This window comes from Octopus sinensis, linkage group LG15 (assembly GCF_006345805.1).
Source record: "Octopus sinensis linkage group LG15, ASM634580v1, whole genome shotgun sequence".
Taxonomy (NCBI): Eukaryota; Metazoa; Mollusca; class Cephalopoda; order Octopoda; family Octopodidae; genus Octopus; species Octopus sinensis.
The window spans coordinates 23,448,547-23,473,370 of record NC_043011.1 but is presented as its reverse complement, the minus strand read 5'-3'; the positions used below and the strand labels follow the sequence as shown (position 1 = coordinate 23,473,370).

The 24,824-nt window shown below is 36.3% G+C and overlaps 1 protein-coding gene and 1 long non-coding RNA gene across 17 annotated transcripts in view; one reads left to right on the top strand and one right to left on the bottom strand.

Annotated features, from left to right (window-relative positions):
* Positions 1-24,824, top strand: part of LOC115219721 (phosphatidylinositol 4-phosphate 5-kinase type-1 alpha) — a 285,819-nt gene that overhangs the window by 258,692 nt on the left and 2,303 nt on the right. The gene's annotated exons all lie outside the window — the stretch shown is intronic.
* The window catches only part of LOC118766246, a 29,794-nt gene continuing 19,819 nt past the window's right edge, over positions 14,850-24,824 (bottom strand). For both annotated transcript variants that reach the window (XR_005002161.1, XR_005002160.1), the window contains one exon: positions 14,850-14,876. This is a non-coding gene — a long non-coding RNA (uncharacterized LOC118766246). The remainder of the gene's footprint in view (positions 14,877-24,824) is intronic.

The window sequence follows — 24,824 nt, the reverse complement described above, 5'->3', positions numbered from 1 at the left end:
TATGCTGTCTATAAATATTCATATATCAGCATTCATAAAGTATGTCATGTGTAAAATATATCATATAAAGTGTTTGTGTTTCACAGTACCTTTTGGAGCAACACACACACACACAAAAAAAACAAAAAGAAAAGGCGGGAAAATAAGTGTACTTTAGTTACTAGGAACTGACAAAAATTAATTTACTGTTTTGGGTATTTGCTCAGCTAGTCACGCATATCTAAAAGAGACTAAGTGAATATGGCGTTACGTTTGAAATGTAGATTGTGTTTAACATTATGGAAGTTAAGGTTGTGTCACTAAAGGCTGTTGAAACTGCGATGTCTTATGATTTGTATCAGTAGTGTATGTTGCAGTGACTTGTAACTGTATGATGTATAAGCTGTAATGGCTTGTGGCTTGTAGGAGTAGTGTAAATACAATGTCTTGTAAGTGTACATTGCATAAGCTTTCAACTTGGCTTCGAAGTGTTTGGTAGAATTTGCTGATAGTATGATGTCTGACTCAACAGGGATTGCAGCATGAATACTTGTTCCTTGATCTGTCTCACGTATGACACTGTGAGCCATCACCTCCTGAAAAAGATCTTGGAGTTGACAAAAGATGAGGTGTTTATGGAAAGGTAGTTACTTTTTTGTTGTCTTGAACAATTGTAATCACTGGCAATAACAATGCAATGACTTACCCCCAAGGTAGTGTGCTGGCCTCATTACTGTGTAGTGTCTGTGCTATTGATCAGTCAGTGGACCAGAAAACTGAGTAGTTCATTTATGATGATGACCTCTTTGTCACAGTCCAAGAGAGTATGTTTGAAGCAGTTGAAGCAAAACCTCATCTCAGCCTCAGATGAACTACTTCTCTATTGCAAATGTAACCAGCTACCTGCCAATCCTGCAAAGACTCAAGTCTGTTTTCCATTTTAGGAATTGTGAAGCCAACCACCTCTTAACATCAGTTGGTCTGGAACATCACTGGATCACTGAACCCACCCTATCAACTTTGGAGTTACTTTGGATCACACTCTCTCCTTTAAGGAGGACATTAAAAAAAAATACCACATGGAAAGATATTTCCCAAAACAACATCCTACAGAAACTGGTCAACTACAAACAGAGAATCACTGCACCAACATTAAAATCTACTGCTTTGGTTTTATGCTATTTCTTTATGGAATATGCATGTCATGTCTGGAAGCGATCAACCCATACCAAGGAATTTGACCCAAAATCAAACAACATCTGATGCCTGATCAGAGGTTACATGAAACCTACCAACACAACCTGCACCTCCTTGCTGACATTGCCCATGCTGATATCAGACGAGAAGTGGACAATCAAGAAGAAATGATAAAGGCTGCTTGTGATGAATGCCATCTCTTTCCTGGACATCGATTCTTAGCTCCATAACTGAAGTCACGAAGTATAGCTCTGAGGAAATAAAACAAAACAACAAAAAAAAAAAAAAGCAGACTCCAGCTCTGCATGGAAAAGCCAAAGAATGACCCACTTCCACTTGACATGGAAATCTCCCCAGCCCTCACTGAAGACTTCCCTCCTGGCTCAGAAGCACCATCACTTCAGTTGAAGACATTTAGCTGCATGGGAACAAGAACAGGATGATTACAGGCTACTTTGGTCAGATGGAGTGGCATGACTGACCCAACCACCAATAGAGAAGCAGTCCATACTATGGAACAATGTCTTGTTTGTCCTCCCCTACCCAGCTCCTGTAGCACAGAAGACCTGTCAGTGTTGAATAAAAATGCAAAGGACTGCATAAAGAAATGGGGGAAACTGTTACATAACCATTATTCTTCAAAGAATCCAAAAATGAAGACTACATAAACTGCAATAGCTTATGATTTGTAACACTCATTTAAGAGACAATGTTCTTGTGACTGTAAGTTGCAAAAAGTGCAATGGCTTGTGGCCTGTAATAGTAATTAATATAGTAATTCATGCTACTTGTTGAAGTAGTTTTGTCTGTGCAAGAAAAAAATTATAATAAGTGCAAGCTGTTTAACTCAAATTAAGGTATGGTTAGCTGTTGGTTGCTGTAATGATTGCTATTGGCAAAAAGGGCCATTGTTTGACAGTGGTAAAAGTCCAAAGGGTTACCAATTCATTCCATGAGTAACGTGCATGACTTCCTGCAAACCAGTCTATTGAGAAGCATTGAGTGAATCAACTCATTCTCTTATAATATTCACTAGAATGGCCCATTGTTCAGATCAGTCCATCTATGGAGTGAATAATATAATTTTTGTTTGAAAATAATTTATCTGTCATTTCTGGTTGAAATCCTATGATAGTCCAACAATAAGTATTGTATAAAAGTAATTAAGTAACTGTTAACAGTTTAGCATAAGACTTGAATACATGTAGTGCTGCTGCTGATAATGTTCCTGTGATGTATCAAGTTACTGGAAAATGAAATATCAACTGATTTCAATAGATTTAAGTGGGAAGTCAAATTCTGTGGATGTGAGTTCAAATTGCTGTCATGATTGAATGTAGTCTTTCCTTTGATGAGTTACTTGCTACAAATCAAGAAACAACACTGTCATGAGACCAAAGGGACAATATAGTCAATTTAGACAACATTCATAAGACTGTAGATAGTACAGAGTCAATTTAGGATACAAGCATAAGACTATAATAATTATATAACCAATTTAGACAATATAAAACCATAAAAATTATATACTCAAATTAGACTAAACAGTAATAAGACCTTTAGTGACTGTATAGTAAATTTAGGTAACATAGTTATAAGATCATTGATACTTTATAATCAACCATGGCGACAGCCTTGAGACCCTTAGGTCTACATTGTCATAAAAGAAAGCCTCCATAAGCCCATATTGGTTATATAGTCAATTTAAATGACACAGTTATGAGACTATAGCGAACAAAGCAGTCTTTAGACTGGAGAGTATATAGTAAAGTTAGACAACACAGTCACGAGACTAGAGATTATATAGTAATTTAAAGAACACATTCATAAGACCATTCAAACTATATAGTTAATTTACACATCTTAGTCTTAAGTTCATAGATAATGTATATTCGACTTACACAATAGTCATTAGACTAGGAGACAAGAAAGTCAATTTAGACATCTTAAAAATCATAGAAATCGTGTTATGATGAGACCAAAAAGGCTATATATTTAACTTAAAACAACACTGTCATCAAAGACCATTAAAACTACGTATTGTCAATTTTTAGATAGTCATAAGACCATATTGTCTATGTTATCAATTTGAACAAGAGAGAAGACCATAGATCCTATATAATCAAATTTACATCACACACTCAATCTAGACGAGCCATAAGACAATAGGAACTATATAGTTAATTTAAAAAACATTTGATTTTGACAACATTCTACAAAGCCATAGAGACTGTAGTCTATTTAGACAGCCTGCTCATAAAACCTTAGAGATGATATTGTTAATTTATGTGATATGGTTGTAAACCCATAGAAGTAGTTTAGTTAGTTATAGTTTAGTCATAAAATAGTATGACTATGTAGTTATACAACCATGGAAACTTTGCTGTCAAATTGAAGAAGGCAATCATATATATCATAAAGACTATATAGCTAACATAATTGACAGTTATAAAATAAGGAATAAAGTCCAATTAGACAACGCAGATATAAGACCAGAAATGCTATATGGTCAATTTACAAGTTACAGTCACAAAGCCATAGAGAATATATATATTTCTTTACTACCCACAGGGGCTAAACATAGAGGGGACAAACAAGGACAGACAAAGGGATTAAGTTGATTACATCGACCCCAGTGCGAAACTGGTACTTTATTTATCGACCCCGAAAGGGATGAAAGGCAAAGTCGACCTCGGTGGAATTTGAACTCAGAACGTAACAACAGACGAAATACCGCTAAGCATTTTGCCCGGTGCACTAACATTCCTACCAGCTTGCTGCCTTAAGAATATATAATTAGTTAAGAAAACAGTCATAAGAGCATAGATACTGTATAGTCTTCAATAGTTGTGAGGCATTGTGATAATACAGTCAATATGGACATCATTCATAAGACCACAATGACTATACAGTCAATTTAGACAGTGTAGTTATAAAAGGGTGGAGATTATACACTGAAGTTAGACATTGCATTCTTAGACTATGAAGATTATCTAATGAATTTATACAGCAGTTATAATGCTATTTAACTATATAATTAATTTAGATGAAATAGTCTTAATATCATAGATGTGCATTCAACTTATACAATGTTTTTATATTAGAGTGACCATATATAAAATGTAATCTACATTATTGTTTTATGACTGTAGTTACTATGTAGTCAAATCAGACAACAATCATAAGACCATACAGACTCTACATTTAACTCAGACAACTCCAGCATAAGAGCCAAATCATAATATCATAGAGATTATATATAGTCAGTTTAGACAGCACATTCATAGGATCTGTAAGCTATATCATCTAGTCCTATGATATTAGAGACTATGTAGTAAACTTAGATAATATGGTCAAAAGACTATAAAAGCTATGCATTCAACTTAGACCATAGTTATAAGGCAATAGACAGTATACAGTAAATTTAGACAACATATTTAAAAGATTATATGCATATCTAGCAATGTAAACATTAGCAAGTTTACACAAACTATATAGTTATATTAGATACAGCAGTCATATGTTCATATATACTATATAATTAATTTAGGCAAAACTCAGTCATAAGACTATAGAGACTAATTACTCCTTTTATGCAACCCAATTATGAAACTATGGGGACTATTTAGTCAACTACATAGACATCATAAAGACCATTGACACTCTATAGTCAATTTAAGCAACATAGTATTAAGGTCTTAAAGATTATAGTCAATCTGGACAGCACAGTCATATACCATGATTATACAAGGTAGGGGTGTTCAGGCTAAATTTGACAATTTTTGTGTTTCCCTTTTTCAGAAACAGCTTTAATGTATCGGTGAACAGTCAATGGTGTTGGAGAGTATGAAGATTAACCTTTTAGAATTCTGATTATTCTATGAAATGTAATGCTTATTTATTCACATTGCTCCAAATTTATTCTGCATTAACTTGTAGCCTTGAGATTTTGATTATGTGGCTGTATATTTTTTAGACTAACATTGTAGGGTAGGTGTGAGATGCAGAATCTGATCAGTTTGGGACATAAAACAGGTAAAATATTTTGGTTGGGTGTAGCTGGTTCAAATGCTAAAGGGTTAAAGTTATAGTTGAAAAGAGTAGCTAACATGGAGAACTGGAAGCTGTCTGGATGTTGGAAGAGTTACTTGTATTGTGATGTTTTATGCTGGGTATCAAAATGCCAACACATGACTACTGCGGAATGTTCTGTGAACACTGTAAAGGCTGTAAGACATGACATGACATGGCTGGCTGTAATGAAGACTAGGATGGCATGGCTAGCAGAAAGGGACACAGTAGGCACTTTGATTGCGTCCGCATGCTGGAACTCATCCGCACACTTTTGAACAGGGCCTTAGGCTCAATTCAAATGAAACTGTTGGAGACTGTAGTCAATCCCTGGCAGGCGAGTATTGTTGTTGGAAGGCCATATGTGTGGCAGCAGGATTCAGCTTCTTGCCATGACTCTGGAAAGAGTCGTCAGAAGTGGTTCTTGGAAAATTTCTTCACCATCCCCAAATTCTGGTCTCCTGATTCCCCCACGTGTAATCCCATGGATTACTATGTGTGGGTGGTGCAGTTGAGAAAGATACCTATCATTCTGCCTGCAACACCAAGGCCGAGCTGGTGGCCTAGATCAAGGACGTGTTCAAAGATATCCTCAGGGACATAGTAAAGAATACATACATCAGTTTCTGGAGCTGTTTTGAGGCCATGGTGGAAGCTGAGAGTGGCTACTTTTAATCAAGTTGACATTTTTTGATATTTTTAAAATACTTTTATTGTTGGAAGGCATATTGTGTTTCGCTTTCTTTTTATGCAACTGTCGAATTTAGCTTGTTATTACTATATAATTCACTGCATCAGCCCGACTATCGGATATTGTTCTACACCACTGGTCACAATGTACTTCCTTGCATTGTTGTAGCTTTCAAATGATGCTACCCCACTATCTAAGAAAGTAGGCTGACATTTCCTCTGAATGTAATTCCAGTCTGTTGCAGTATTACTCATTTTTTCAGCTGAGTAGACTGAAGCAACGTGAAATGAAGTGTTTTGCTCAAGAACACAATGAACCACCAGTCTAGGAATTGAAACTGTGATCTTGCAGTCATGAGTACAACACTCTAACCACTAGCCATGCACCTGCTCCTTCACATATACTTAATTCCAATAGTTAAAAAGACTACACAATCATTGAGGCTATGTAGTCAATTTAGATACATCATATGACCATAGAAACACTAATTGATTTAAACACTCATTATGCTATAATGACCATATAGTTAATTTTAACAGTGGTCAAATGACTGCAGCAGTTGTAGTTGTATAGGTCATTTAAGCAACACAATAATAAAACAATGTAGATTGCATATAGTGAATTTTGACACATGGAACTACACAGACTATTAGTCAATTTAAACAACAGTCATAAGTGCAAAGAAATGGTAATGTTGATTTAGACTGCTTAGTCATAAGACTATAGCAACTATATTATCATTTGAAACAGCACCAGCATAAGAAATAGAGACTGCATGATCAATTTAGACAGCACAGTTGTAAGACTATTGAGGTTATGGAGTCAATTTAGCCATAAATTTTTGAGAATTAATTTAGTTGATTCTGTTGACAATTGTAAGACCATACACTATATAGTCAATTTAGACTGCACTGCCATGAGACCATAGAGACTATATAGTCAACTGAAACTAGTCATATGACCATAGTGACTATGTATATTAAACATAGGCACTTGTTTCATATGACTATAGGGACTAACATTGAACAAAGACAACAATCGTAAGACCATAGTGACTATATATTGGTTTTAAATTTTGGCACAAGGCCAGCAATTTCAGGGGAGGGCCTAAGTCGATTACATTGATCCCAGTGCTTAACTGGTTCTTATTTTATCAATCCTGAAGGGATGAAAGGCAATGTCAACCTTGGTGGAATTTGAACTCAGAATGTAAAGATGAGTGAAATGTCACTTAAGCATTCTGCCTGGCTTGCTAACACCTTCTGCAAGATCACTGCCTTTATAGTGATTATGTATGAAACAGACAATTCAATTGTAAGACCATAGACTATATAGTGAACATAGACAATTCTATCATAAGACCGCCATAGTGACTATGTAGAGAAGACAGACAACTTTGTCATAAGACCATAGACACTGTATAGTCAACTGAAACTAGTCATTTGACCATAGTGTCAATGTATACTAAGCAGAGACAATTCTGTCATGAGATCATCAAAACTACACTCTCTAATAAGAAATAGTTATACAACTTTAGGGACAGCTTGGACCTACTTATAAATCTCCACAATCTATTGCAAAATTCTGTTACTTGAAAAAATCAGTCTTTTAAGGTTGTCATTTGTTTGATAAATAGTTGATTTGAATTGTTAAAGAACCATAATGTAAAATAATGACCTTTGAGTGTCTTATTTAATTTTTAGAAATATCTTTTACTCGTTAGTCTTTCATATACGGTGGAAGTCACATCGTGTGATTACTTTGGGCTCCAACCCAATGTGATCATAATAACTAGCTGATAACATTAAGTGCATTTAGGTAACAATAACTGACTGGTGTTATTAAGAGCAGAGGATACAACAATATCCTGGGCTTGTTTGGCTTCCATTAGTTTTACTAACAAAAGTCATAAAGAATACCAAATAAATGTGCACCATTGTTTAATATTTTGTAAGCGATTAGTTTTGTTAAACTTCTAAAGGATGAAAATTTCAATATGATTGCATCTAATATAACTCACAGCTTTGATTTTGTATGTGAAACATTTTTCAGATCCCACAAACTACTCTTTTAGGAAATTAGTTGAAAGTTAAATGGTGTGTTTCTATCATCAGTCAGACCGCTTGTATTAAAAAATATATGACATACCAGAAACAAAATGGTTGGATGACTAGAATGTTTGGCTTCTAGCTCATAGATAAAATTCACAACAGGTTATTCACTTCATATTTTTGTTTAAAATTTTACACTCTGTTTTCTCTGCCTTGGTTCATGTTGTGGGATAAAGTACAAAATCCTATGCAGATGTTATCTAGGTTCAACTGGCCTGTTCTCCAGTGGCAAAATTTTTATGTGTTTAATGCCGGTTCTTAAGATGAGTTGGTGAGGAAGCTTCTATATTATCACTTGATCTGCTAGAAATAGTTGCCAAATCACCTTTGAAATATTCCTTACTGTCTAGAAAATAAAAAAAAAGATATAGTAATATATTCTTAGATATTGGGTAATGTTTTCCTGCTTACTTAAGCCTTTTGCACTCAATGATGTGACTTTTCTTCACTATTCAATGACTCTGCTATGTCTTTCTCTAAAGAAAGGCCTTCCTCTTCCAAGTCTTGGTTTTGAATTGTCATTGATGCTTCTAAGTAGGGTTGTTGGCTCTATATGAGCCCATTTTTATCTCTGGAAACAGGTGATCCTTATTAGTCTAGCCTTTATCTTTTGACCTGTCCAGCATGGGAGACCCTACCAGGAGATTGTGCTATGCTGGCATAGCTTACTGGGTCGTTGAGGTATACAAGCCATCACACTGGACCTTGTAGGAATAATGTATTCCTAAGTACTTGGAAATATACAGGATGATCCTAGATGGAATCATAGGTCTATTTTAATCAGGGGTTACATGGGACTAAACAACAGCTGGTCCTTTATTTTTTGTTTTATATTTTATTTACTCTGGAGAAAGGAGCTGTGTCCATGGCCTTTGCAGACCCTCTCCGACCTGTATATCAATGGGGTCAGGTTTGAAGAGTTGCAGACAGACAGCTGCAAGAAAATCCCAAGCTTTGTAAGCAATTCCAGAGGGTGATGCCCTGGTGTGAAAGAACTAGGAGAATGGGCTTATATGCAGGGTCTGGTGAGAGGCAGTATGGGATGTAAAAGGTGGAAAGGAAAGTGAATCAGGCAGCCAGTTCTGAGAAGCAGATGACATCACAGTAGTAGTGTTAACAAAGACTTGTCTGTAAACTAGATATTGAAGTGTGTCATCCATCCATGACTCCCTGTATCCATCCTTCAACTACCAATTTTTTTTTTACTGTTGTTCCTTACCTCCAATTTCCTCATCTCTTACTCATCATACATTCTTGCAAACTCCCACCGACACTCCTAAGTTTTCTGTCCATCTTCACCTCTGATCACTTCATACCTTAAGGAGCTACCTGCACCTGCAGCTCCTACTAATCAGTCTTGCCTTCTCTCGTACTTTAATCCTACAGTTACTCACATGAAGTGCCCCCCCCCCTGCTTCAGGTTTTGTTTTTCTTGTAAGCTGCATGGCAACTTCATTAATGCTGGTGGCACATGAAGAGCACCCAGTAAACACACTGTAAACTGGTTGGCAACCATGCAAAAGGAAACATCGGAGCATGATGCAGTCTTTGGAGACCTATCAGATCCTGTTTAAACCATCCAATTCATGCCAGGTGGAGCATGGACATTAAATGATGATGATATTCACAAACTTTGATTTCATCCATAACGTTCATAAAACAATAACTGTATAAACTAGCAGAATACGCAATCATACCATAAGATGTAAAATAAACTTTGCATCCTTTAAATATTGTGAAGTGTGTAAAAAGCACCCACTACACTCATGGAGTGGTTGGCGTTAGGAAGGGCATCCAGCCATAGAAACATTGCCAGATCAGACTGGGCCTGGTGCAGCCTTCTGGCTTCCCAGACCCCAGTTGAACCGTCCAACCCCTTGCTAGCATGGAAAGCGGACGCTAAACGATGATGATGATGATTGTGTTGCCTGAATGAACGTGTCTTTATTATAGTGTTATATTGTTTTTATATTCTGAGATATGAATCTGATGAGTTTAAATTTCACAGCAGCTGTAACATTGTATTGGGACTTATCGTTTCACTCAACCGATCTGTGCATGGCTTAGTAGTTAGGTTATTCAGCTCACAATTGTAAGGTCATGACTTTGATTCCCAGCAATGTATTGTGTCATTAAGTAAGACAGTTTATTTCTTGTTGCTCCAGTCCAATCAGTTGGCAAAAATGAGTTGCATCTGTAATTCAAAGGGCCAGCCTTGTCACATTCTATGTTGTGCTGAATCTTCCTGAGAACTATGCCAACGGTGTATCTGTGGAGTGCTCAGCCTCTTGCAGGTTAATTACATGAGCAAGCTGTTTCTCTTGATTGAATCAACTGAGCCAGGCCAACGGAAGAACAAGCATGTATCATTACGATTTAAACTAAAATGAGCTAAAAGAAATATTCTCAGAGTGGCCAGTGGCTTGTATTTGAACAACACAGACAAATACAGGCCTACTAAATACCATACAACAAAAATCGTTGTTTTCTTAAGATTATCTACTCCCATCTCTAGAGGATATATCATAATTAACAAAATGGTTATTAAGTCCAGCTCCACATGAGAATGGAAGATAATCTCAAGAGTCAAGAATTCTCAAAATTGACATCCAATTAAAGAAAGGGATAGGTTTATAGCTTGGAGATAAGAAAACAACCATGGTCATGTGCTTCTGGCTCAAATGTCCAACTTTATCTCTAGCAACTCTGATCTTCTAAGGACATACACATGTTCTACTCATTTTTGTATAAGTCTAAGTACTTTGGATAAACAGTGTTATGCACCTGAAACTTTCTCTAAGGACTTTTCTTTCTCCTTACTTTCCAAAGCTCTACATAACTTTGAATTACAGATCTTCAAACTGAACAATATCAGTAATATAGCAAAAAATTACAATGATCACAATACCCCATAGCCTCTGGTTTCCTAATAATCCTTTCTACTAAAAGCATAAGGCTTGAAACTGTAGTTGATCACATTGACCCCAGTGTGTAACTGGTACTTATTTCATCAATTCTGAAAGGATGAAAGGCAAAGTTGACCTCTGTGGAATTTGAACTCAGAGACGAACAAAATGTCACTAAGCGTTTTGCCTGGTGGGCTAACAAGTCTACCAGCTTGCCACCCTCTGGTTTCCTAATAATACATCTCATTTGTTATCATCATCATTTTTTTGCCTGCTTCCCCCCCTGCCCATCCATGCAGTCTTGAACTGGATGAGCATCATTGAAGCAGCTCTTTTCTTTCTTGACAAACCTTAACCTGTTTTTCAGGTAAGATGTGTTCATTCTACAGCTCTTCACACATCAAAACCATCAAGCTGTGGGACATATTGTTCACAGGAGACTTAAGCATTGACAGTGTGAAGGCATGCGTATATAAGCACTCATATACATACACACACATGCACAACATGCTAGGTTTGGGAGAGAGAAACTGTACAGAAGCTCAATGTTTAATGTATGTATGTATGTATGTATGAATGTGTGTGTGTGTATGTATATATATATATATATTTATTTATATGTATAGTTACTCCAAACATGAACAAAGAGAAAACACAACAACGCGAGGACGTGGAACAAGTATAGTGTTATTGGACGCTCAGGAAAGGAAACAAAGAAGGAGGATTTAACGTTTCGAGTGGAGCTCTTTGTTAGAAACGAAGAAAAAGGAAAGGTCCAAGGAAGGGAAGGCGGAGAAAGAAAATCACCAGCAATACACACGCGGTCATATATACACAGAGTGCAGTGAATAAATTGTCTGAATTATGCAAAAATGAAAATAACGCTGACATCTCATTTTAACAGATATATTTTCCAAAATTACATAAAAATATCTTGAAATATTAAAGAGTAAATTTATTCAATAAAATCACCATTGGCTTCAGCCATGGCCTCCAGACGACTTCATAATCTCCTGCAACTCTTCTGGACAGTCTCCTTGTTTAAGTTGGTGAATACTGTCATAATCCTTGCCTTCAGTTCATCTTTGGTGTTACAAGGAGTTTTGTTGGTCTCTTGCTCAAGTGCACCCCACACATAATAATCAAGGGAGTTGTAGTCTGGAGAGTTAGGTGGCCAAATGTTTGGCGTAATGTGGTCACAGAAGTTGTCTGACATCCATGACTGGGTTCTCCTGCTTGTGTGACATAGTGCAGAGTCCTGTTGCCAGACATAGGGTCTTCTAGCAGCCACCCTCTTGACCAAAAGCAGCACTACCTCCTTCAGTCACTTGATATAGGCCTCCGTGTTGAGACTGAGGTTGTGTGGGAAGATGTATGGAGGCATAACGTCATCATAAATAATCACTCCAGACACCATGATGTTGACTGGATGTTTTATCAACCTCGGTACCTATTTTGGGGATACAGCAAGCCAGCAGTTGTTCTGTGTGTTCACTATCTGATCCTAGCAGAAATTTTTCTCATTTGAGAAAAACCAAAGCATGTTTTGTTGGAGGGAATGCTTGAGTTTGTTCAGAAACTTTGTAGCATGGTCTTTCCTCTTGTCCTTGATGACTTTGGATAAAAATTGGCCCTTTCTCATCTTGTATGAGGAATACCGAGTGTCTTCATGCATTACTTGCCTAAGAAACTCAGACACCCCCATGTTCTGGTGATGGACCTGATTGGCTTGGAGGGTTCGTTCTCAATCATGGTCTGGATCTCACCAACAAATTCAGGAGTTCTTTTCTTATTAGAATGATCAGAGTGAGTTTTCTGAGCTGCCATACCTTCATAATCACCATTAGATTCATCCAACTCTTTCTGAATCCTCTGCACTGTCCTCAGATTGACACTCAAACACTCTGAAATGTTTGTATATGTTCCATGTACTCATGCTTTGTATTCTTTTGTTGTACACATTTCATGGCGTCCTGTGCCCACATATGCTTATATATATATATATATATATATATATATATATATATATATATGTATAGATGCTGGCATGTACATATACGTATGTACATATGCATATATATATATATATATATATATATATATATATATATATATATATTATTTATATTATCATATGAATGAATGCCATGCATCCTTTTCCAAGTAAGTTTTATATATATATATATATATATGTTGGCATCCTTTTTGTCTCGGGAGACAATGGAGTTGCACATAAAATAATCTATATATGTATATATATATATATATATATATACCGGAGTAAACACATAAATGTGAAACAAGGTGGAAAAAAGAGTACTCAAATACCAGTGGTTGAGTAATATGCTTTATTTAAAAGCAGAAGAAAATTCAACAAAACCTGTTACTCTAACGTGAAACTCAGAGTAACAAGTTTTGTTGAATTTTCTGCTACTTTTAAATAAAGTATATACATACACGAGCAAAACGCCCCCCGCCCAATGGACGGTGCTGAGTTGTTAAACATTTAAACAAAATTTTCTCAAAACAACTTGGCTGACCGTCCCATAAGCCTCCCCTTTGAGAAACACTGATTTAACCTAAATTTGAGACACCAGCAAAAGAAAAAATATAGACCTTTTTTCTATTCCAAAGAAAAACGATTTTATTCACTCAAATATGCAACCGAAGAGTTTAAAGTACCAGTAAGTACATCACAACAGCTGATGTACTTGTGCATACAAATGTACGTTCCCACAGCTTTATCAATCGCATTCTCACCTGGAATTGATTTTTGTAATCTTTTCAAGACTTATACACACCCTGATACCGTTGGTATCTACATATCAAATTTGAGCGCATTCGGATGGAGGATGCCCGAGATCCTAGAAGACACACACACAGACAGACAGAATGGATTTTATATAATAAACTATACATTTCAGGTTTTATATATATACATATATATATATATATATATATATATTATATATATATATATATGTAGATAGTCTCCTGTGTAAAGGCGTGTGGCTTAGTGGTTAGGATATTTGACTCATAATCATAAGGTCATGAGTTCAGTTCCTGGCGACACATTGTGTCCGTCCATGAGCAAGACACCTTATTTCATATTGCTCCAGTCCACTCAGCTTGCAAAAATGAGTAGTACCTGTAACCCAAAGGGCCAGCCTTGTCACACTCTGTGCCATGCTGAATCTTCCTGAGAACTATGTTAAGGGTACGTGTGTCTTTGGACTGTTCAGCCACATGCACATTAGTTTCATTTTCAAGCTGTTCCATTGATCGGATCAACTGGAACCCTTGTCATCGTAACCAATGGAGTACCAGATAGTCCCCTGTAGTCCAAGAGAGACGGTTCTACAATTTCTTGCTGAACAACCTGCACAAAATGATTTGTTTCTGGTGATCAAATGTTTGTCCTGCTCATTAGCTCACTCCCTCCATCAAAATTTGACCTGTACAGGTGCCTGTTGTGCCGAAATGATGGCAGAGCTCTGAGATATTAAGTGCTTTGCTCAAGAATACAACATACCACTTTGTCCAGGAATTGAAACCACACGCTTGCAATTGGGCATGCAACATCTTAACCACTAGGCCATGGGCCCTCCACACACACACACACACACACATACACACACACATATATATTCACACACACATGCAATTATGTGGCACCAGTTGAAGATTGGACTCACCAAATCTTAGTCTCAAACAAAAAATACAAAAATTAAATATGATAATACAGAAATTTTAGTTCTTTTGGTGATTCACACAGTAAATTTCAGTGGCCATGTCTTATATATAAAACAGAGATAAAGTTGAAAACCCATTTACACAGTATTAACAGAAGAAATTGATCATTAAAAGCATTGACCATTTGGTGGACACTAGTTTACATATCCTCTTGTCTTCTTCATCGAACTTTCTGTTATTGAATTAACTGACTTCTTCCTATTGTAATACTTATTTCTTTTGACCAATTTCTTGTCATTAGTTGGAACTTTGTTCACTTCTGAGATTATTCTTTATCCCTCATTACTACACAAATTTCTTCTACCATTCATTAACTACACAAAATCTCCACAATAAACATAAATTGCATTATTATTAAAAATATTAGTGATGGAGTGAAGGTGATGGAGCAAGCTGGCAGAATAGTTAGCACACCCGGCAAGATGCTTTGCTGCATTTCATCTTTCTTCACATTCTGAGTTCAAACTCCACAAAGGTCATCTTTACTTTTCATCCTATTGTAGTCAATGAAAAGAGTACCAGTTGAGCGCTTGGGTCTATGTAATTGTCTTACTCCCTCTCTCGAAATTGCTGGCTTTGTGCCAAAATTTGAAATCACTGTGATGGATTGAAATGAAAGAAATCTTGTTTTATCCCTCATCTTTGCCTACTTATTCCTGTGGCTGGGGTGATTGCAGGGACAAAATCCTCACGTACACCTTCCATTAGGTCCTGTCAAATGCAACCGTCTCCAATTGATTTGGCTGGGTTCCCAAGTTAGACCAACCAAACTCATCGATGTTATCTACCCATCTTGTTTACAGTCCACACCTGGGTCTCCTGCCAATCAGTTTTGCCCATAAAACCTGTCCAGCAGTTCTTTTTTGAGACATTCTTACTAAATGCCTATAGTATTAGGACTGTGATCCCTCAGTAGAAGAAATCAACTTATTATTTTGTTGTCCTAAAGATTTTCTGTTGATCTGAGGCATACTAGATCTAACATTAAAGTGTGCTTAAACCTTTGCTTTCCAACCACATAGTTCTGAGTTCAGTCTCACTGTGTGGCACCTTGAGCAAGTGTCTTCTACTATAGTCTCAGGCCAACCAAAGCCTTATGAGTAGATTTGATAGAAACTGAAAGAATCCTATTTCTTTACTACCCACAAGGGGCTAAACACAGAGGGGACAAACAAGGACAGACAAACGGATTAAGTCAATTACATCAACCTAAGCACGTAACTGGTACTTAATTTATCAACCCTGAAAGGATGAAAGGCAAAGTCAACCTCGGTGGAATTTGAACTCAGAACGTAACGGCAGATGAAATACGGCTACGCATTTCGCCTGGCGTGCTAACGTTTCTGCCAGCTCAGCGCCTTAGAGCCAGCTCGCCGCCTGCCATATATTTATGTGTGTGTGTATATCTAATACACCTGCTTGCTCCCTCACCTGTCTTTGTTTTGTGAACTTTTGAACTAACAGATGCTTGTATCGTCAGCCTCTAAGGGACATGCTCAACTGATTATGGTTGAGCAACTGAATGCAAATCTGTGGTATTGAGCAAAATATTATCTGTAGCTCATCCTTTACCCCAAGACAAAATATGTACATGTTAACACTTCCAATCAGTTAAGATCAGATACCATACGAGTCATTGCCTGGTTTATTATTAACTATTATTGGCAAGCTGGCACAATTGTTAGCATGCTGGGCAAAATGCTTAACAGTATTTTGCCAGCTGGCAGAAACGTTAGCACGCCGGGCGAAATGCTTAGCGGTATTTCGTCTGCGTTACGTTGTGAGTTCGAATTCCGCCGAGGTCGACTTTGCCTTTCATCCTTTCGGGGTCGAAAAATTAAGTACCAGTTACGCACTGGGGGTCGATGTAATCGACTTAATACCTATGTCTGTCCTTGTTTGTCCCCTCTGTGTTTAGCCCCTTGTGGGTAATAAAGAAATAGGTATTTTGCCAGTCTTTACCTTCTGAGTTCAAATTCCACTGAGGTCGACTTGGTCTTTCATCCTTTCTGGGTCGATAAATTAAGTACCAGTGAAACACTGGGGTCAATGCAATTGACTAGCCCCCACCACCACCAAATTTCAGCCTCGTGCCTATAGTAGAAAGAATTATTATTATTATTATTATTATTATTATTATTATTATTATTTCCATCTAAAAATAAGTAAAATTGGTAGACAAAGTGTTTGATGGTATTTAATTTACATTCCAAGTTCATTTCCTTCTGGAATCAACTTTGGCTTGATAAAATAGGTACCAGCCCAGTACTAGGGTTGATAAAATAGGTACCAGCCTAGTACTAGGGTTGATAAAATAGGTACCAGCCCAGTACTAGGGTTGATAAAATAGGTACCAGCCTAGTACTAGGGTTGATAAAATAGGTACCAGCCTAGTACTAGGGTTGATAAAATAGGTACCAGCCCAGTACTAGGGTTGATAAAATAGGTACCAGCCCAGTACTAGGGTTGATTCACCATTAATCCTTATGCTACACTCTGCTACCCTTTATCCTACTCACTAACCATTGTTCCATATACAAACCTTTACACTGCATACCACTTACAGTTAAACATAGCAAACTTGCAAAGAAGTAACTATGTGGTTGTTTGACCTGCTAGAAAGAACAACCAAATCTCATATATCACAAATTAGCATTTTAAAGAAGGAATGACATATTGGGTAATGAGGTAGTTCTAGGTATAGAAACATGCACTGAAAGATGACATGGTCATGGCTGGAATGCACTAGATCATATCTCTAATTAGTCAGGATAGACTTTGGGCTAAAACACAATCTGATCTCACACCAACCTTTACACTGCATACCAGTCATGTTTACACTACATGAGATATTTAAATGTTACACAAATCATAGGTATAGATGTGGTTGTTGTAGTACTGAGTTCACTTCATAACCACATGGCTTTGATTTCAATATCACTGCAGGAAACCCTGGGCAGATGTGTTCTGTTATAGCCTTGAGCTAACCAATGCTTTGTAAGTGAATTTGGTAGATGGAAACTGTATGGAAGCCACTTATGTGTGTGTGTGCATATTTGGCATTAGAATTTTTCTTTTGCCCTTATTTTGTAAATTATTTATAAATTTAACCTTTAAAGGTATTTTTTGATATGCTGGCCATTGATAAAAATTTTTTCTCTGAAAAAAAATTTATCCTACAATAGTTATATATATATATATATATGTGTGTGTGTGTGCATGTGTGTATATATGATGGGTTTCCACTCAGTTTCCATTTACTAAATTCACCCACAAGATATTGGTTGGGCTGGAGCTATAGTAAAAAATACTTGCCCAAGTGCCATGCAATGGTACTGAACCCAAAACTGCATAGTTGCAAAGTAAACTGCTTATCTACACAGCCATGCCTACACTTATATGTGTGTGTGTAGTTGTGTGACTGTATGTTGATGTTTTGCAGCTTCACTTGTCATCATCTCAGTGAAACAGTGATATGGTATTTACATCCCTTGTTGATAATAATATGACTGGCCACCGTGCTTGTGAAGACCAGTGGGAAAAAAAATTCTTTAGTTGGAAATCAGGTAAAATTTGGTGACAAGAAGGGTATTTGGCCAAATAAGTCCCTTCTTCAACCCTTTCTTTTATGAGAAAATGGGTGTTAAATATAAGAACAAGTACACCGTTAAAAAGAAAGCATTATACATAAATGTACACACACACACACACAGTCCACACCTCCTATTACATTAAACACATCACTAAGCCTTAGACACTCCCATCCTATCAATCATTATGCTATGCACCACTAAACATTCGACAAGACACACCCACATCTATCATTATGAACTGCCTCCACCAATCAATACACCATAACCACAACCACAAGCCAATGAAGGAGTTTTGACTCACTAAAATTTGCAAACAAATTTCCCTCAAATCACTCTTACCATGTTAAAAAAAAATTGTTTGTGAGTGTGTGTGTGATGTTTGCTCAGTCAAGGATGATCTGGAGTTAAGCAATAACAACACTATAGACCACTTACAATTATACAATCATTACAGCACATCTCATTAATGATTGCACTATACTTTTTCAACAATTGCATCACACACTTGTAATAATTACTAGACCACACTTCAGTGATTATTGCATCACACACCAATGATTATTTTTACATGCACCATAAAGTAACGAGATAATTTCTGCTTGATTGCTTGACCTGCTATAAATAGCAGCCAAATTTCCTTTGCATGTCACATTACAATGAATTAAATAAGGAAGAACACATTAGACTTAATGGTAATCTTTCAAGTCTGAGGAAGATGGTTCTGTCACTTCTTGCTGGAGAACTGAAACAGATGATTTGTTTCTAGTGGTCAAGTGTTTGTGTTGTGCATAAGCTTGCCCCCCCCCCATCAAATTGAAATTACCTGTACAGGTGCACAAGTGTGCTATACATCAGATGTTGAGGTGATCGCAGAACAATGTGAAAATGGAGTGTAAATGAAGTGTTTTATTCAAGGACACAATGCTCCACCCTGTCTGGAAATTGAAACCATGGTCTCTTGACTGTGAGTGCAACAGCTTAACCATTAGACCATATGCCTTCACATTAGATTATGTATAGTTATATGCCCCTAAAATAGACGAGATTGCCACAGCTGGAATGTCTGTGATTATAGATATACTCAATCAGAGTTGACTGTGGGTTAAACAACATCACCACTAATCTATTAATCCATCAAAGCAATGATAACTGAATCATTCTTTACTGTTATTATATTGCCTTCAATTTGTTCACAGTTGGAGAACAAATGTTTGAACTATGCTGTAATCATTGGTGTGTGTATTGTGAGGTGTTTTGCATAGTATTTGTTTTGATAGTAAATACCACATTAATAGTGTTATTTAGAGCATTGTTGATCATATTAACTGCATCATTTTGTGTTGTTTGACATCTTCTTGACTTCTGTTGCAATTGGATTCACATCCAGGATGCATCACTGAAATTGATTCAGTACTTGACTGGTTCTTTATTTTATCAATTCCAGAAGGATGAAAGGTCAAGCTTACTTCATTTGTATTTGAACTTAGAACTTAAAGAGACACAAGCTAATAATACTGGCATTTAGTCTGATGCTCTTGTGATTCTTTCAATTCATTGCTTACAATGACCTCAGTAGTGCTGGTGACATGAGAAAAAGTACCCAGTACATGCTGTAATGTGGTTCACATTAGGAGGGGCATCCAGCCAGTGAAGCCGTGCTGAAGCAGAAATCAGAGCCTGATGCAGTCCTTGGATCCATTGGATCCTAACAAACCATCCACCCAATTCACATCAGCATAGAACATGGACATTAAATAATGATGATGATGATGATATAACATCGGTATTGCTTAGCATGCTGCTAATTATATTAGCATTAACAATCAATATAATTACTGCTAATAAGGCGGTGAGCTGGCTGAATTGTGCCTCTAAGCATTTTGTCTGTCTTTATGTTCTGAGTTCAAATTCCATTGAGGTCATCTTTGCCTTTCATCATTTTAGGCTCAATAAAATAAGAACCAGTTTAGTACTGGAGTCAATGTAATCAATTTACCCTCACCTTTGAAATTGCTGGCCTTGTGCTAAAATTTGAAACCAACATAATTATGTGCAGGTGGCACGTAAAAAGCACCCACTACACTCACGGAGTGGTTGGCGTTAGGAAGGGCATCCAGCTGTAGAAACACTGCCAGATCAGACTGGGCCTGGTGCAGCCTACTGGCTTCCCAGACCCCAGTTGAACCATCCAACCCATGCTAGCATGGAAAACGGACGTTAAACGATGATGATGATGATGATGATGATAATTACTGACAGGCTGAAGAAGATGATTAGCATAGTATTTAGCATGCAGTTAACATATGTTGTTAACTGTGTCCTATTGAATGTGTTTCAAATTACATCAGCAAATTATACTAGTTTTGTAAGTACTATGTTAGCTTGTTTATTTGGTTAAGTCGCTAATATTGTTAACATTGTCTTAGCTATATTATTTGGTTGGAGTGTGCTGAATTATATATTGACTTTTATATAGAGCATCTATAATTTGTTTTGTTGTGTCTGAACATAAATGAGTTCTGTTACTTGACAAGCCCTTACTCAATGAACTTTATCCTACTGGAAGTTGTCTTTCAGTTTTTTTTTGTTTCTGTTTTTACTATTATATTTCAAATGTTTCTCTTAGCCAATGTCTCTTCAGCATTAGTTTAATAACTTCAGTTATAATGTTAATCCTCTTGATGGTATTTTCTTGAGCTGTGGGTAATTTCTATTGTTTAAAATAAAAAGTAATAAAAAAAAAATTAGCGAGTTGTATTTTCTCCGAGATTGCATGTTGGAACTAAAACAATAGCATTTGTGATGAAAGACATTTAAAACACAAACACACTCACACACACACGTATGTGCACGTGTTTTTTTTTCTGTAATAATATTCCAAGTGGAAAAGAATATAGCCATGTAGCACATATATATATATATATGTATGTAAAAGAGCTTTTTGATACTTAAATAGTACATGTTACTGTTACGAAATAAAAGAAAAATGAATATAGCTCTATCAAAATGCAAATATCATTTGATCTGTTACAAATTGTGTGAAGTTCTTGTTTTCTTTGTTGTTAATTTTTCAGTCATTAATTCTCTTAGCATTTGCTCTGATTGACATTAAATTTGAAACTCAGAAATTTTATGAAAGAAATAAATATACTCTCTCTCTCACTTGCTCTCTCTCTCTCTTGCTCTCTTTCTCTCTCTTGCTCTCTCTCCTTCTCTCTCCATCTCTTCATCTTTCTTTTCTCTTTTTCTCCCACTCTCTTTCTTTACCTCCATTTTATTAGTCCAGACCCTGACTACATCAATTGTGTTGTACTCCTAAGTAAAACATCCTCTTGATTGTTTTGGTTTGCCTAATTAACAAAAAATAGATTTGACTCCTACATTATAATCAAGTGGTTATCAGTAGGTGTTTTAGTTAAGAAGAAAGAAAACAATGGGAGAGGGAGAGAGAGAGAATGTTTAATTCAACATTTCATAATCTTTGTCTTCTTTTATGCCAATTCCATTCCTAATGCATCAATATTTATAAGAGTCCTAAGATTTTTTTTATTGGGACCAAGTCACTCACTGTCACCTTGCGGTGGGGTTTTATCATTTACTTGTTTCAATCATTAGATTGCGGTCATCCTGGGGCAACACATGTAAGAATTTTTAGTTGAATGAACTGACCCCACAGTACTCATTTTTTTAATTTTTAAAGCCTGGTGTTTACTTACAGGGACATAAACACACCAACACCAGTTGTCAAGCGGTAGTAGTGTTAAACACAGACACAAAGACACACACACACACACACACACACGACAGGCTTCTTTCAGTTTCCATCTACCAAATCCACTCACAAGGCTTTGGTCAACCGGAGGCTATACAGAAGACATTTGCCTAAGGTACCATGTACTGTAGTGGGCCTGAACCCGGAATCATATGGTTGAGAAGCAGACTTCTTACCACACAGCTATGCCTGTACCTACCATTAGTTCCCTTCTTCCTTTCTTTTGGGTTTCATATTGTTTCAAAAAACTTTACAGGAATTTAAAACACACTTACAGCATAAATTACAATGGTGATTAGAACATATCATTTGCATGATTATTCTGTTCTAGTCTTTTTTTAGTTATCAAATAATTACATGAAATTCTCTAACTTCTCTCTCCATTGATCCATTTCTGAAGTTAAAACATATCTAAGTGTCACAGATGGCTGAGATCTTACCTAGCAATATTTCTTTCGATTGCACATTAAAAAGCCAACAGCACACTAATGAAATAAGGTTTTTTTGGTTTCCTACTTCATTTGTTTTACAACTTAAAGACAGCCATCAACAAACTACTTGTTTTCCTTGTCTAAACCTTTCACTATCATGATTCTGTTCAAATACACTTCCTTTGCCTCATCTAATTTTTAAAATAATGAAGAATTTAGTAAACTAACTGTGACTAGCAGGACCTGTGAAAATTCCACAGTGTAAGCCAGCATATTTAAAAACATTATGTTATTATATTAAACACAAGCAAGGAAATACAAAGAAATTCTGTTGAAATCCTATCATTTAATCGAAACTCTACTTTCAAATATAATTGAAATGAACTTAGAAGGTATTGCTTATTTTCCTTCTTTTAATATGTTTGACAGATATGATGTACTTCACAGTTTATGGAATAAAAGATGAATTAAAATGATAAAACATGTTTGTGTGTGTGTGTGTGTGTGTATAAAACTGCACTTTTCACTGTCCAACCACCACCACCACGGTTCAGTCAAAGTTATTAACCAATTGAGATTATTTTCATTTCTTTTCAGTTCAGTTCAGCTACATATATGCTTGTATATCTATTAATATATATCTCTCTCTCTGAACATCTGTTGATATATCTGTAGACTCACCTACCTACCTACCCCTCCTCTCTCTTAGTCTTCCCTTCTTCCCTGTCTGTTTCTCTCTCACTATATATATATATATATATATATATATATATATATATATAGTTCTCCATTAGAGTTATTAGCTCCCTTGGCATAAGTACAACACATGGACAAAACAGACTAGAATGCATAGAATAATTTAATTGTTAAGCAGATATTTGGAACATAAACTAACATGAAATTTTGATGGAAAGTTATTATTTAGATCACTTTAAAGCAAGAAGATTGTATCATAGACCCAGGAGTGGTCTCAGGCAGGGTGGTATCAAAAGGATTCAATATTCTTTGCAAATCCAACTTGGTTCTCTTTTTGTTTGTCTTTAACAGACTGAGAGAGTGAGCACCATGTTTTTTTTTTAAACTCTCATTGCTCTCTTTATTGTCATACACACATGCTTATTCTTTATTGATATAATTTAAGTAAAAGCAACATTAGTTAATTCACATTACTCTGCAAAAAGCATAGGGCTGGTTTCCCAGTTTCTCTGAGATATATATTCCTCCCTGGATGGGATGCTAGTCCATCTCAGGATTACTCATTTTTACCAGCTGAGCGGACTGTAACATACTGGATAAATAATTCTCTTTATATTTACATGTCTTAGTTCCTTTTTTTTTTGGTGCTTTTTTATTGCTTAATGCTACTTTGTAGTATCTTTTGTCTTTTACTTGTTTGGGTCATTAGGCTGTGGCCATGCTGGGGCACTGCCCTATGACATTTTAGTCGAACAAATTGACCCGAGTATATACTTATTTCTTTTTCTTTAAGCCTGGTACTTATTTCATCAGTCTCTTTTGCCAAACTACTAAGTTATGGGGACATAAACACACCAACACCAGTTGTCAAGCAGTGATAGTGGTGGTGGTGGGGGGGACAAACACACACACATATGAAGGACTTCTTACAGTTTCAGTCTACCAATTCCACTCACAAGGTTTTGGTTGGCCTGAAGCTATAGTAGAAGACATTTGCCCAAGGGATTGAACTAGGAACCATATAGTTGGGAAGCAAGCTTCTTATCACACAGCTACACCTGCACTTAGTACAACTTCTAGATTTTCTGTCCCATTAAAGATCTATTAGATTGCACATTGAGGTTATCATATTCTAACAAAAACCCTTTCCTTTTGTCTTGGCTCAATAAACATTTGCTGAACTATATATGCAGTGCTTTAAGTATATGTCAAATACCTGCTATTGCTGCTTTTTAAATGGTAAATTTCATTTCAAAAATTGAAATGAGGAACTATCTTTTTTATCATATTCACTGATATATTCAGGCTAGTGTTCTCATCTTGATTGTTATATTCACAATGTATCTGACAGCAACTGTTTTTACCAGCTTTCTTCGTGTGATTGTTTTTATTTGGTAATGTTCTTGAAAATTGAATCCAAACCTTTTGATAACTCCACACACTAGACTGCTCTCATTCCAGGGAAATTCTGATTAGTTATTCTACTAATTGTGATGCTATAATAGCTCGACTAACTTGGAGCATTGAACTCACTCCTGATACCTAAACTACTTTGCTTAACACTTGACTATATTTACTATCCTTATTCAACAATAGGAATAGTGAATATAAGCATTAATTAATT